We start from the raw sequence: 14,856 nt of genomic DNA, 5'->3' as shown, positions 1-14,856 counted from the left end.
AGATGGCTCAAAAGTAAATCTTGCGAATGTGCTAAGATTAATAGGTCGTCGAGGTATGGGAATATTCTTATCCCCTGTTTGCGCAGACATGCTGCCATAACCACCATGATCTTGGTAAACACCCTGGGTGCTGTTGCTAGCCCGAAGGGCAAAGCTCGGAACTGAAAATGTTCCTGGAGGATGGCAAACCTGAGGTAACACTGATGAGACAGTGCTATAGGCACATGTAGGTAAGCATCCCGTACATCCAGAGATACCATGTAATCTCCCGGTTCCATAGCTAACATTATGGAGCATAACGTCTCCATGTGGAACTTCGGGATCCAAATGTATTTGTTTAACATTTTTAGATTGAGAATTGGTCGATACGACCCATTTGGCTTCTGGATCAGAAATAGATTGGAGTAAAACCCCTGTCCCCTTTGTGATGGAGGTACTGGGACAATCACACCTGACTGCAGTAATTTCTGGACTGCATCTTGCAGGGCATTGGCCTTCGACTCTATACGAGACGGGCTGGTGCAAAAAAATCTTTGAGTAGGCTGCCTCCTGAATGGGAACCCAAACCCCTGAGATACCACCTTGTGCACCCAAGCATCTGTTGTTGACTGTTGCCATATGTGTGCAAAATGAAGGAGTCGGCCCCCAACCCTGGAATCCTCCAGGCGGAGGCCCGTCTCTTCAGGCTGATGGTTTCTGTTCAGGCTTGGAAGCTGGCTTTTTGCTAGCCCACTGCTTCCTACCCCTAGTTCTGAGCTGGGGTTGCTTAGACTCCTCTTTGGCTTTCGCTTTGCTTTGCCAACGAAATGAGCGAAACTTTGAACCCTTGGACTTAGAGTTATAAGTAGCCGGAAATCTGACCTTCTTTGACTCAGCCTCTGATTCTAGGATATCAGATAATGGTTTCCCAAACAGTATATTACCAATGAAAGGCAATGCTTCCAATTCTTTCTTGGATTCCGCATCTGCTTTCCAGGTACGTAGTCAAACTGCTCTGTGAGCGGCTACTGTCAAGGCTGAAGCTTTAGAAGCAACTGTACATATATCAGTTGCTGCTTCTTCCAAGTATTGGGCAGATTGTCTTAAACGGCTAAAAAGATCCTCTTGCTCCCTAATAGGAGAAGAGATATCATTCTCTAGTTCCTCTATCCATTCGCCCTTTGCCTTTGCTACCCAGGCCGAAGCCATAGCAGGTCTTACCACTGCTCCTACTAGAGAAAATACATTTTTCAAGAAGCTATCTACCCTTCTGTCTGTGACATCATTTAGTGAGGTAGATGACAGTGGTAAAGCAGATTTATGCACAAGTCGCAGTACATGTGCATCTACTTTTGGAGGAACTTCTCTTTTCGAACAATCCGCAGCTGGAAATGGATAATAAGAATTCCATCTTTTCGGGATTTTATATTTCTTACTGGGCGTAGCCCAAGACTCATCCATCATTTCCGTCAGCTCATCTGACGCTGGGAATTCAGTTCTCACTGATTTTGTTCGTTTGAACACAGGTGCTTTAGATTTTAACACTGTCTTAGCTGGCTCTTTCAAAGAGAGAACAGCCTTCACATCATTAAGTTCAGCTACATCCTCTGAACTAAAACACTGCGACTGATCATCATACAGAGTATTTGAATATACTGTATCATCATCTGTTGTATCATCTTGTGTAGTCTGCCACATAGACGCATCTGTCTTAGTCTTACCTGTCCCTTGGTTGCTTGTAGAGGCTACTGGAACCAAGCCGTAGGAAGGGAGCTGCATGTATGGGTTAATAGTGTAACCTAACCCTTGAGGTGGTGCTACCGGAGTTAACCTGTCCGCTATTGAAGATAGAGTCTTTGCGAACATATTCCATGGTGGCTTTGTTGGTGGTTGAACCAACTCCTGTTTTTTTACTTTGCTGAAAAGCAAAACAGTTCGCACACAATCCCTCATAAGTGACCAATTGGTTCATACCAATTAACCCTGTCTTACAAGATAAGCATGTTAGGGATGTAGGAGTGCTTGATAAATTCTCCTCGTCACTTTTGCCGCTCAGAGACATGGTAATAATCTGTTAATGACTACACAATTTGTGACTGAAAATCACCTATATATGAGTATATAGAAGTGAGATCAATCTGACCACAGTGCACCTGAATTGAGGGTCAGAACAGGACTGGCATTACACAGAAAAGTCAGCACTCATACTAGCAGTCAGTCACATGTTAAAGCATTAGACATTGTCATATGGGAATACAACCCCCATAACTTATAAATAAGTAGGAAAATTGTACTTCTGTTTTTAACTGGTTCTTTTTCAACATAACATGCAGAAAACACAGTAATCTCATATGCAATATGTACTAAACATTAACACTTCATACTAACAAGTAGAGAGAATTTTTAGTATTGTATACCCTTCCTCTGTAGAGCGGGATACAGGGAGACTCACTACACTTCCATATCCAAGCAAATGCGCTCGTAAGACGCTGAGTGGATTCAGACGCTACTGATGTACACTAGCGCTCCTGATAACGGACACAGTCGCTCACTGACGGACACGGACGCTCAGCGACTTCCACGTGTATGCAGACGCTAAGGGCTACGACTCGGTCTAGGCAGGATCTCTAGTGTACACAACCGCAGTGTCTAAGCTGCGACCCAGTACCCTCGTTGTAGCGTCTGAGACGGAAGTGAGGTCATTCAGTTCATGGATGGGAGACGCGCGGAAACTGGTCATGAACTCGGAGGAGGGGTGGCCAGGAGAGCCTCTGAATCCCCCCGTTGACTTAAACCCTAAGGATCGCGGCCTCTACCTAGTCCTAGCGCCTATGATCCCTAGAGCGTAGCGCTGTCGCACTCCAGATGTTCGGCGCATCAACACACTGTTTGTAGTCTCCACCAAATCAGTGTAGCTGTGTCCGGACCCCTCTAGTAAGAGGAAATCCATAGACTTACCGTCCCCCCATGCTCCGGCCACAGCCTGGTTACGTCTGCTGGACCTGCTAGAACATCCGACACAGACGCCCGTCGAGACAGCATTGTACCGCGAAGGTAAGCGTTGTTGCGACCCGGTGGGGAGTTGTTGGAGCGACTCTTTTCTAGTATGCGTATAAGATGCTGTTAAGAAAAGTCGCTCGAAAAAAAAATATAGTAAGTCTATAAAAATAAAATAATAAAATCTTGAGGCTGCCTTATCTACAGTAGCCCTGTGACCATGCGGCTTCCTGCCGCACCAAGCAAAAAACTGATCTGACTGAGTCAGTGGGTGAGACTATATGGTGAGGCCCCCGATGCATCCTGGGAGGCCAGAAAGCTCTTGACCGTGTTGGTGCCATTTCCTCTGTCGCTCAACCATATCCCAATGTTATCCTGTGGATAATCCTGTGGACCCAGCCAGAGAAAACGCGTTTCACCATGAATTGCACCAATATGGCCATGCCCCCTACTGCCGTAAATCATCGCTGCATTATGTCACAGGACGGCAATGATGTAATTATTGCTGCCACACACCTGCAACTTGAAATTTCCCTACCCGGATCCGGGTTTTAGATGGTCTGATCACATACTGTATGCACATTTGGCAAAGCCATTCAGAAAACAACTTACATGTGTTTTCTGTAAAAGTACTTTTGACGAATGGACCTAAAATTGTAGAATCAAAGTTTAAAGGTGATGATGATACACTGGCAGATAAACTGCACAAACCCAATGCAAAGCTGATCAGCACACAGATCAAGTACCTGCATCCAAGCGTCACTATTACTGTGCTCCAAAGGGGACAACCCATGGTCAATTGAGTTTTTTTGGGTGGCTTTTCAGCTACTGCCATGTGATCCCACTAAAACTGGCTACCAGAATTATATTATACATGAGCATCTTTTAAATGATTTATCATACTGTCGTACCCCTCAGCCAACTCAATTCTGGTTGGTCAATCCTCATATGAAAGCTTTTTCTTGCCAATAGGATCAGGAGGTAGTCACCAGCCAGTTGTGGAGATATGCCTGTATAGCAGAGCATTGGGTGGGAGGTATGCACAGCTGCCACTGGCACATGCAAATCAGAGGATAGGAGGGGCATAAGGGGCAGCCTAGGGCACAACAGCAGAAATGTGGCCATGCCCACTGAGACACGGACGTTCCCCTATCACAATACACACACCTCCAGAGGTGTGGATTTAGACTAGCACAAAAATCCCACTGAAGATTGGAAAGCGGTTTATCTTCCTGTTAGGTACAGATGGTGCAGTATGGTCACATGAGCAGAAATAGCCAATACATTGTTACACATTTGCAGTATTTAAAACTGAACAGTCACTGTAAGAAGGACAAAGCAGTTTCTGAGCCCATGCACGACTCTGCAACTTGGAAAGAAACTCCATAGGGAATATATAATAGGGTCTAAGTTTGCTGGAGTTGCGGGATGCCGACCAATCTCAGAAGTCTTTTAAAGCGGCAATCATTGTCATGGTTTTGCCTCATAAATGATTGCAGCTTTAAAAAAAAACCAAAAAAAACCCTCCGAGATTGGCCAGCATGCCACACCTCCGGCAAATTTGGACCCTATTACATACTGTATGCCCCCATATGTTAATTACAATTAAACTTTTTCCTATAGCAGTGATCTTAAAATGATGGGTTGCCGACATTCTTTACTTTAGCCTAAGCTCATTGGTTGTCCATTTCTCCAGTTATGGCATGATAACGACTGACAGACAGCCACTGGATGTCATAGTGAAGTGCCATGAACATTTATTACGTATGATGAGTAAAACAGACCAGCGCTATAAATTTCCAAACAGTTTCTCACTAAGGTATAGGGAATACTTCATACCCCTTTAAAAGCAAAATCCAGCTAAATAAAGATATCTCACACTGGAACAAAAGCCTGTGATTGCATGGTGGCAAGGTATGTGCAATCACTCACCATATTCACCTGATTGACAGCCAGAGAGTTTTTTTGACAAGCATCTTCTAGCAGAGATGCAATGTTTACAGGTAAGATACACACACGTACAATGTACAAATTGCAACCCAGAACTTCCGCACATTTCCTGTATAAACTATATAATATCCGGATCCTCTACTTTCTTTAGGTAATTAGGTAGAATATAAAAAAAATCATCTCTGCACCATTCATACATGCAAAACACATGGTGCAATATCAATGGTTAACAGGAACAGGTATTAGGAAAGTCACACACATACGCTGAGTGACGTCGCCTAGTGTGTTCCCTTCCCTGCTGGGGCTGTCGTCGGCAGTGCGTACACACTGAGCGATATGCAAACGATATCGCTCAGTGATGGCACGCCACGGCCGGGCTGTGAATGCAGTTTTTGATGACAGTCCAAAATTAGCTGCATGCACGGCCGACAGCAAGGGTCGTTAATGCCCCGCGGGGACACGCATCTCGCTTGTCATTGGGCAGCATACACACTAGTCGATATGGTAAACAACGTCTCCCAGTAAGGGCAAAATGAGTAACGTTGTTTACTTTATCGGCAAGTGTGTACCCACCTTTAGTCCACTGCCCACAGAATGCAAAAGGGAACATGAGCATCTGTTACTAGATTGTTGTTCTTAAGGATACACACAACCATCATGCTAATTTACAGTCAGAGGCAAGATGCACCTACTATAGTATGTTCTATACTACAGGTGGCTTTTGCAGGTGGAGTAGAAGAGGTTACGTTCGCCATAGAGCTCTATAACGCTACAGCTGCAGTGTTTCTTGCTGCAGCCACTGAGAGATCACAAGTATTTACTAGGGATGACAAATAAAAGTAAATTTACTGGTTGTCTGTTAAAAAGTGACATTTTCAACAGTCAGCCTGAAAACAAATCTGCAAAAATCTAACATCTTCTGGACACTACTGTACTTTATAATGAATAGCCAAATACAAACGTTGCAATAATGTGTAGTTTGTAAACCCTTTATTAATGCATACCCTCCAACTGTACCTTTTTGGCAGGTACAGTACCTTTTGTTTATGGTCTGTACCGATTTTTGGCTCTCCAAACTTCCATTGAAAGTATAGGAAAAGGGGCGTGACTACGCCCCCTGTACCCGTGGCCACGCCCGCTTTTCGAATTTGTATCGATTTTTATGTGTAAAATGTTGGAGGGTATGTTAATGGTACAATCATGCTGGAAGCATTTGTAACTATAGGGGTAATTCCAAGTTGATCGCAGCAGGAAATTTTTTAGCAGTTGGGCAAAACCATGTGCACTGCAGGGGGGCAGGCCCGGCGACAGGGGGGGTCAAAGGGGACACCCGTACCGGGCCCCGACGTTGTGAGGGGCCCCAAGGATCTGGGCATCAACCATGGCATCAAGCTGTGTCAGTGCAACACGTAGGATGGGGTAAAATTTAAATGGATTGCGCTGGCCGGAAGAGAGCCGTGGCACTGTATAGTTGATAACTCCGTCGGTGGAACCCATACGTGCACGCAGGGGGGGTTTCCGAGTACCTAGAAACCCCCCCTGGCCGCCGATCCATCTGCGCTGCTGATCGTTTTTTGTGTGTGTATACAGCGTGAGGAACTGACAGGCTGCAGCAGCTCCATCCTTACACAGAGATGCTTGCTTCTTGGTGCCTGTAGAGGGAGCTGCAGTGACAGCGCAGCACACAGCTCCTCTCAGGAGGTACTGTACTTGTACGTGAGGTGAAAGAGAAAAAGGCTGGTGACGGTGAGGGCACTGGGTAGGCAGTGGATGTGTCCAATACTCTCACTGAATCCAGGTGGGTGTTAGATACTGTATGTTGGGATTGAAGGAGAGGCCGGTGGTGTGTAATAAAATAGGCTGGCTGGGGGGGATGGTGATGGAAGGCTGTAGTTACTTATAATGGTGTGTGTATGTATGGCATGTGTAGTGTGTGTGTATGCAAAGCATGCTATATGCATGTATAGTGTGTGTGTATGTATACTATGAATGCATGTATACTGTGGGTGTATGTATGCATGTATACTGTGTGTATGTATGCTATGCGTATGTATACTGTGTATGTATGTATGTATGTATGCAGTGTGTATGTATGCTGCGTGCATGTATACTGTATGTATGCTGCATGCATGTATAGTCTGTGTGTGTTTGTATGTATGCTGTGTGCATGTATAGTCTGTGTGTGTGTTTGTATGTATGCTGTGTGCATGTATACTATGTGTGCTATATTGTGTGTGTGTGTGTGTGTGTGTGTGTGTGTGTGTGTGTGTGTGTGTGTGTGTGTGTGTGTATGCTACTGTATGTGTATGTACGGTGGTCCGCCACTCCTCTGACATTCAAAATAATACTCAAGTGCCCTCTGTAAATAATTATAATCCCGATAAAAAAGGCAGGTGCACTCAGATATTACAAAAAAACTGTAATGATGCAAAGTCACAGCATATCCATGTTTCGGGGGCCCGTAGCCCTGACATGTTGATATGCTGTGACTTTGCATCATTACAGTTTTTTTGTAAAATCTGAGTGCACCTGCCTTTTTTACTGGGATTATATACAGTATATTCAAACACAGTACATGTATACCCACCCACACATATACGTATACAAACACATGAATACATACATGTACGGAAACCCCCCTATGGAAATCCTGCGTTTGCCACTGGAACCCCCCCCTCTCTGCGGCGGTAACCCAGCCACTGCCCACAGTCACCTGTCCGTGTCCCACTGTGTGCGTAGATATCACATGACGCATCCATGCGACGCTACACCCTTCACTTACTCCCCGCCTTTCACAGTTCACTTAAGTCTTTGCAGTGGCGACGGTCCTAAGAGGAGCCCAGTCCAGTGCCCAGGAGAAACACTGGACTGCAGGAGAAACAGCCCAGGCAGCTTGGAACTGGAGGATAGCAGTGGTATTTTGGTAAGTGACAGCAGTCAGAGTGTGGAAACGCTGTCACGCAGTGTCTCTCATGAGCCAGAGCATACAATGTTTTAAAAAACAAACAAACCAGATAATATTCAATAATGCAATGCTATTTCAAAGTAATGCAGCATATTTTTATTAAAGTGCATAGTGAATATTATCTGTGTTTTTTTATAATATTTAAAAAAACATTCAATATGCAATGTAATAAAAAATAAGAATTTACTTACCGATAATTCTATTTCTCGGAGTCCGTAGTGGATGCTGGGGTTCCTGAAAGGACCATGGGGAATAGCGGCTCCGCAGGAGACAGGGCACAAAAAGTAAAGCTTTAGGATCAGGTGGTGTGCACTGGCTCCTCCCCCTATGACCCTCCTCCAAGCCAGTTAGGTACTGTGCCCGGACGAGCGTACACAATAAGGGAGGAATTTTGAATCCCGGGTAAGACTCATACCAGCCACACCAATCACACCGTACAACTTGTGATCTAAACCCAGTTAACAGTATGATAACAGCGGAGCCTCTGAAAAGATGGCTCACAACAATAATAACCCGATTTTTGTAACTATGTACAAGTATTGCAGATAATCCGCACTTGGGATGGGCGCCCAGCATCCACTACGGACTCCGAGAAATAGAATTATCGGTAAGTAAATTCTTATTTTCTCTATCGTCCTAGTGGATGCTGGGGTTCCTGAAAGGACCATGGGGATTATACCAAAGCTCCCAAACGGGCGGGAGAGTGCGGATGACTCTGCAGCACCGAATGAGAGAACTCCAGGTCCTCTTTTGCCAGGATATCAAATTTGTAGAATTTTACAAACGTGTTCTCCCCTGACCACGTAGCTGCTCGGCAGAGTTGTAATGCCGAGACCTCTCGGGCAGCCGCCCAAGATGAGCCCACCTTCCTTGTGGAATGGGCCTTAACCGATTTAGACTGTGGCAGGCCTGCCTCAGAATGTGCAAGTTGAATTGTGTTACAAATCCAACGAGCAATCGCCTGCTTAGAAGCAGGCGCACCCAACTTGTTGGGTGCATACAGTATAAACAGCGAGTCAGATTTTCTGACTCCAGCTGTCCTGGAACATATTTTCAGGGCCCTGACAACTCCTAGCAACTTGGAGTCCTCCAAGTCCCTAGTAGGTGCAAGGCACCACAATAAGCTGGTTCAGGTGAAACACTGACACCACCTTAGGGGGAGAACTGGGGACGAGTCCGCAGCTCTGCCCTGTCCGAATGGACAAACAGATATGGGCTTTTTTGAGAAAAAACCACCAATTTGACACTCGCCTGGTCCAGGCCAGGGCCAAGAGCATGGTCACTTTTTATGTGAGATGCTTCAAATCCACATATTTGACTGGTTTTAAACCAATGTGATTTGAGGAATCCCAGAACTACGTTGAGATCCCACAGTGCCACTGGAGGCACAAAAAAGGGGTTTGTATATGCAATACTCCCTTGACAAACTTCTGGACTTCAGGAACTGAAGCCAATTCTTTCTGGAAGAAAATTTACAGGGCCGAATTTGAACCTTAATGGACCCCAATTTGAGGCCCATAGACACTCCTGTTTGCAGGAAATGCAGGAAACGACCGAGTTGAAATTTCTTTGTGGGGCCTTCCTGGCCTCACACCACGCAACATATTTTCGCCACACGTGGTGATAATGTTGTGCGGTCACCTCCTTTCTGGCTTTGACCAGGGTAGGAATGACCTCTTCCGGAATGCCTTTTTTCCCTTAGGATCCGGCTTTCCATCGCCATGCCGACAAACGCAGCTGCGGTAAGTCTTGGAACAGACATGGTACTTGCTGAAGCAAGTCCCCTCTTAGCGGCAGAGGCCATAAGACCTCTGTAAGCATCTCTTGAAGTTCCGGGTACCAAGTCCTTCTTGGCCAATCCGGAGCCATGAGTATAGTTCTTACTCCTCTACGTCTTATAATTCTCAGCACCTTAGGTATGAGAAGCAGAGGAGGGAACACATACACCGACTGGTACACCCACGGTGTTACCAGAACGTCCACATCTATTGCCTGAGGGTCTCTTGACCTGGCGCAATACCTGTCCCGTTTTTTGTTCAGACGGGACGCCATCATGTCCACCTTTGGTATTTCCCAACGGTTTACAATCATGTGGAAAAAACTTCTCAATGAAGTTTCCACTCTCCCGGGTGGAGGTCGTGCTGAGGAAGTCTGCTTCCCAGTTTCCATTCCCGGGATGAAAAACTGCTGACAGTGTTATCACATGATTTTCCGCCCAGCGAAAAGTCCTTGCAGTTTCTGCCATTGCCCTCCTGCTTCTTGTGTCGCCCTGTCTGTTTACGTGGGCGACTGCCGTGATGTTTTTCCCACTGGATCAATACCGGCTGACCTTGAAGCAGAGGTCTTGCTAAGCTTAGAGCATTATAAATTTACCCTTAGCTCCAGTATATTTATGTGGAGAAAAGTCTCCATACTTGATCACACTCCCTGGAAATTTTTTCCTTGTGTGACTGCTCCCCAGCCTCTCAGGCTGGGCTCCGTGGTTACCAGCATCCAATTCCGAATGCCGAATCTGCTGCCCTCTAGAAGATGAGCACTCTATAACCACCACAGGAGAGACACCCTTGTCCTTGGATATTGGGTTATCCGCTGATGCATCTGAAGATGCGATCCGGACCATTTGTCTAGCAGATCCCACTGAAAAGTTCTTACGTGAAATCTGCCGAATGGAATTGCTTCGTAGGAAGCCACCATTTTTACCAGGACCCTTGTGCAATGATGCACTGTTTTTAGGAGGTTCCTGACTTGCTCGGATAACTCCCTGGCTTTCTCTTCCGGGAGAAACACCTTTTTCTGGACTGTGTCCAGAATCATCCCTAGGCACAGCAGACGTGTCGTCGGGATCAGCTGCGATTTTGGAATATTTAGAATCCACCCGTGCTGATTGTAGCAGTATCCGAGATAGTGCTACTCCGACCTCCAACTGTTCCCTGGACTATGCCCCTATCAGGAGATCGTCCAAGTAAGGGATAATTAAGACGCCTTTTCTTCGAAGAAGAATCATCAATTCGGCCATTACCTTGGTAAAGACCCCAGGGTGCCGTGGACAATCCAAACGGCAGCGTCTGAAACTGATAGTGACAGTTCTGCACCACGAACCTGAGGTACCCTTAGTGAGAAGGGCAAATTTGGGACATAGAGGTAAGCATCCCTGATGTCCCGGGACACTATATAGTCCCCTTATTCCTGGTTCGTTATCACTGCTCTGAGTGACTTCATCTTAATTTGAACCTTTGTAAGTGTTCAAAAAAAATTTTTTAGAATAAGTCTCACCTAGCCTTCTGGCTTCAGTACCACAATATAGTGTGGAATAATACCCCTTTTCTGTAGTAGGAGGGGTAATTTAATTATCACCTGCTGGGAATACAGCTTGTGAATTTTTTCCCATACTACCTCCTTGTCGGAGGGAGACTTGGTAAAGCAGACTTCAGGAGCCTGCGAAGGGGAAACGTCTCGACATTCCCATCTGTACCCCCGGGATACTACTTGTAGGATCCAGGGGTCCTGTACGGTCTCAGCGCCATGCTGAGAACTTGTCAGACGCGGTGGAACGCTTCTGTTCCTGGGAATGGGCTGCCTGCTGCAGTCTTCTTCCCTTTCCTCTATCCCTGGGCAGATATGATTTTATAGGGACGAGAGGACTGAGGCTGAAAAGACGGTGTCTTTTTCTGCAGAGATGTGACTTAGGGTAAAAAACGGTGGATTTTCCAGCAGTTGCCGTGACCACCAGGTCCGATGGACCGACCCCAAACAAGTCCTCTTCCTGTATACGGCCATACTGTGCCGTTTGGAATCTGCATCACCTGACCACTGTCGTGTCCATAACATCTTCTGGCAGTTATGGACATCGCGTTTATTCATGATGCCAGAGTGCAAATATCCCTCTGTGCATCTCGCATATATAGAAATGCTCTATAGTCAATAAAATACTGTCCCTGTCAAGGGTATCAATATTTTTAGTCAGGGAATCCGACCAAGCCACCCTAGCTCTGCACATCCAGGCTGAGGCGATCGCTGGCCGCAGTATAACACCAGTATGTGTGTATATACTTTTTATTATATTTTCCAGCCTTGTCAGCTGGTCCTTGAGGACGGCCCTATCTATAGACGGTACCGCCACTTGTTTTGATAAGCGTGTGAGCGCCTTATCCACCTTAAAGGGTGTTTCCCAACGCGCCCTAACTTCTGGCGGGAAAGGGTATACCGCCCATAATTTTCTATCGGGGGGAACCCACGTATCATCACACACTTTATTTAATTTATCTGATTCAGGAAAAACTATGGTAGTTTTTTCACATCCCACATAATACCCTCTTTTGTGGTACTTGTAGTATCAGAAATACGTAACACCTCCTTCATTGCCTTTAACGTGTGGCCCTAATAAGGAATACGTTTGTTTATTCACCGTCGACACTGGATTCAGTGTCCCTGTCTGTGTCTGTGTCGACCGACTAAAGTAAACGGGCGTTTTAAAACCCTTGACGGTGTTTTTGAGACGTCTGGACCGTACTAATTGTTTGTCGGCCGTCTCATGTCGTCAACCGACCTTGCAGCGTGTTGACATTATCACGTAATTTCCTAAATAAGCCATCCATTCCGGTGTCGACTCCCTAGAGAGTGACATCACCATTACAGGCAATTGCTCCGCCTCCTCACCAACATCGTCCTCCTACCTGTCGACACACACGTACCGACACACAGCACACACACAGGGAATGCTCTGATAGAGGACAGGACCCACTAGCCCTTTGGAGAGACAGAGGGAGAGTTTGCCAGCACACACCAAAAACGCTATAATTATATAGGGACAACCTTATATAAGTGTTTTCCCTTATAGCATCTTAATATATATATAAGCATATCGCCAAATTAGTGCCCCCCCTCTCTGTTTTAACCCTGTTTCTGTAGTGCAGTGCAGGGGAGAGCCTGGGAGCCTTCCCTCCAGCCTTTCTGTGAGGGAAAATGGCGCTGTGTGCTGAGGAGATAGGCCCCGCCCCTTTTTCGGCGGCCTCGTCTCCCGCTCTTAACGGATTCTGGCAGGGGTTAAATATCTCCATATAGCCTCCGGAGGCTATATGTGAGGTATTTTTAGCCAAAATAGGTATTCATTTGCCTCCCAGGGCGCCCCCCTCCCAGCGCCCTGCACCCTCAGTGACTGCCGTGTGAAGTGTGCTGAGAGGAAAATGGCGCACAGCTGCAGTGCTGTGCGCTACCTTTCGAAGACTGAGGAGTCTTCTGCCGCCGATTCTGGACCTCTTCTTACTTCAGCATCTGCAAGGGGGCCGGCGGCAAGGCTCCGGTGACCATCCAGGCTGTACCTGTGATCGTCCCTCTGGAGCTGATGTCCAGTAGCCAAGAAGCCAATCCATCCTGCACGCAGGTGAGTTCACTTCTTCTCCCCTAAGTCCCTCGTTGCAGTGATCCTGTTGCCAGCAGGACTCACTGTAAAATAAAAAAACCTAAGCTAAACTTTCCTAAGCAGCTCTTTAGGAGAGCCACCTAGATTGCACCCTTCTCGGCCGGGCACAAAAATCTAACTGGCTTGGAGGAGGGTCATAGGGGGAGGAGCCAGTGCACACCACCTGATCCTAAAGCTTTACTTTTTGTGCCCTGTCTCCTGCGGAGCCGCTATTCCCCATGGTCCTTTCAGGAACCCCAGCATCCACTAGGACGATAGAGAAATATACTGCACTACTGCTGAGGATATGCTATAACACTATCTGCATTTTCAATAGAACGTCTCTACCTGATAGCAGTGACATTAGTGGTTTTTATTAATATTGTTGAATTGTCGGCATAATGTTATTTTAGAATTAAATAACATTATGCCAGCAATTCAACAATATTAATAACAAATACTAATTTCACTGGTAGAGGACTTCTATTCAAAGTGCAGATAATATATTATGGTCCACTTTGCTCAGCAGTAGTGCAGTGTACTGTATGTATAGTAACATCCCTAACTGTGTGGAGTTTGTATATTCTCCCCATGCTTGTGTGGGTTTCCTCTGGGTACTTGAGTGTCCTCCCACACTCCAAAGATATACTGTGTGTAAATCAGTGTGTGTACACGTGTTTAGGGCAGACTAAATGGGCCAAGTGGTTCTTATCTGCTGTCAAATTCTCTATTTCTTTGTGTTCACCTGAACAATACACCTATATGGCAATACATTTATTGGCACATGCAAGGGACGGATGTGCGGGTCTGATATCTGGGGGGGGGGGGGGGGGGGAGGGGGAGGTGTTTGGAGGGAAGAGGGGGGCCCCAGAGGTATTTGTGTACCGGGCCCCGAGATTTCTGTTGCCGGCCCTGCAGGGGGGGCAGATATAACATTTGCAGAAAGAGTTAGATTTGGGTGGGTTATTTTGTTTCTGTGCAGGGTAAATACTGGCTGCTTTATTTTTACACTGCAATTTAGATTGCAGATTGAACTCACCACACCCAAATCTAACTCTCTCTGCAAATGTTATATCTGCACATGGTTTTGCCCAACTGCTAAAAAATTTCCTGCTGCGATCAACTTGGAATTACCCCCTATGTCAGGAAAAATACAATTCTGTTGTACTGCAGCCTTAATTTTTATGATTTGTCAGTAAAAAATATTCACTTGGCCAGGACATGTGCGAGAGGAGACTTCTGTGACTTTGAGTATACAGAGAAAAGCATTACAGACTAGGCTGCTAACAAATTGTAATTTTCTATCCATGCTTCTATTTTTTAATCTATTGGTTATTGCAACATTAAGTTTACAGCTCCCCGCGATGTACTATATGGGTTTCTTTGAAACCTTTATTGATAGACCTAATGAATCAACATTGCTTATGCCGAAAACCTACCCCACACTTCTCAACAGCTTCTTCCAAACAACAGTAATGAAAGCCCATCAGAGGTCAGTGGTTACTCTCGCTGCTGAGTGGCGGGATACACTTCAAGCAATCAAAATTAATAGCCGATCCCCCAGCGC

General features: G+C 46.0%; 1 protein-coding gene and 1 long non-coding RNA gene across 3 annotated transcripts in view; one reads left to right on the top strand and one right to left on the bottom strand.

The window, feature by feature from the left end:
- KIF16B (kinesin family member 16B) overlaps window positions 1-14,856 on the bottom strand; it is a 717,875-nt gene that overhangs the window by 155,864 nt on the left and 547,155 nt on the right. The window lies entirely within an intron of this gene.
- LOC134910459 (uncharacterized) overlaps window positions 6,592-14,856 on the top strand; it is a 42,672-nt gene continuing 34,407 nt past the window's right edge. Inside the window, exons 1-2 of the long non-coding RNA XR_010176204.1 lie at window positions 6,592-6,724; window positions 7,725-7,849. This is a non-coding gene — a long non-coding RNA (uncharacterized LOC134910459). The remainder of the gene's footprint in view (window positions 6,725-7,724; window positions 7,850-14,856) is intronic.

Source organism: Pseudophryne corroboree, chromosome 4, assembly GCF_028390025.1.
Source record: "Pseudophryne corroboree isolate aPseCor3 chromosome 4, aPseCor3.hap2, whole genome shotgun sequence".
Taxonomy (NCBI): Eukaryota; Metazoa; Chordata; class Amphibia; order Anura; family Myobatrachidae; genus Pseudophryne; species Pseudophryne corroboree.
This window is presented reverse-complemented; position numbering and strand designations above follow the sequence as displayed.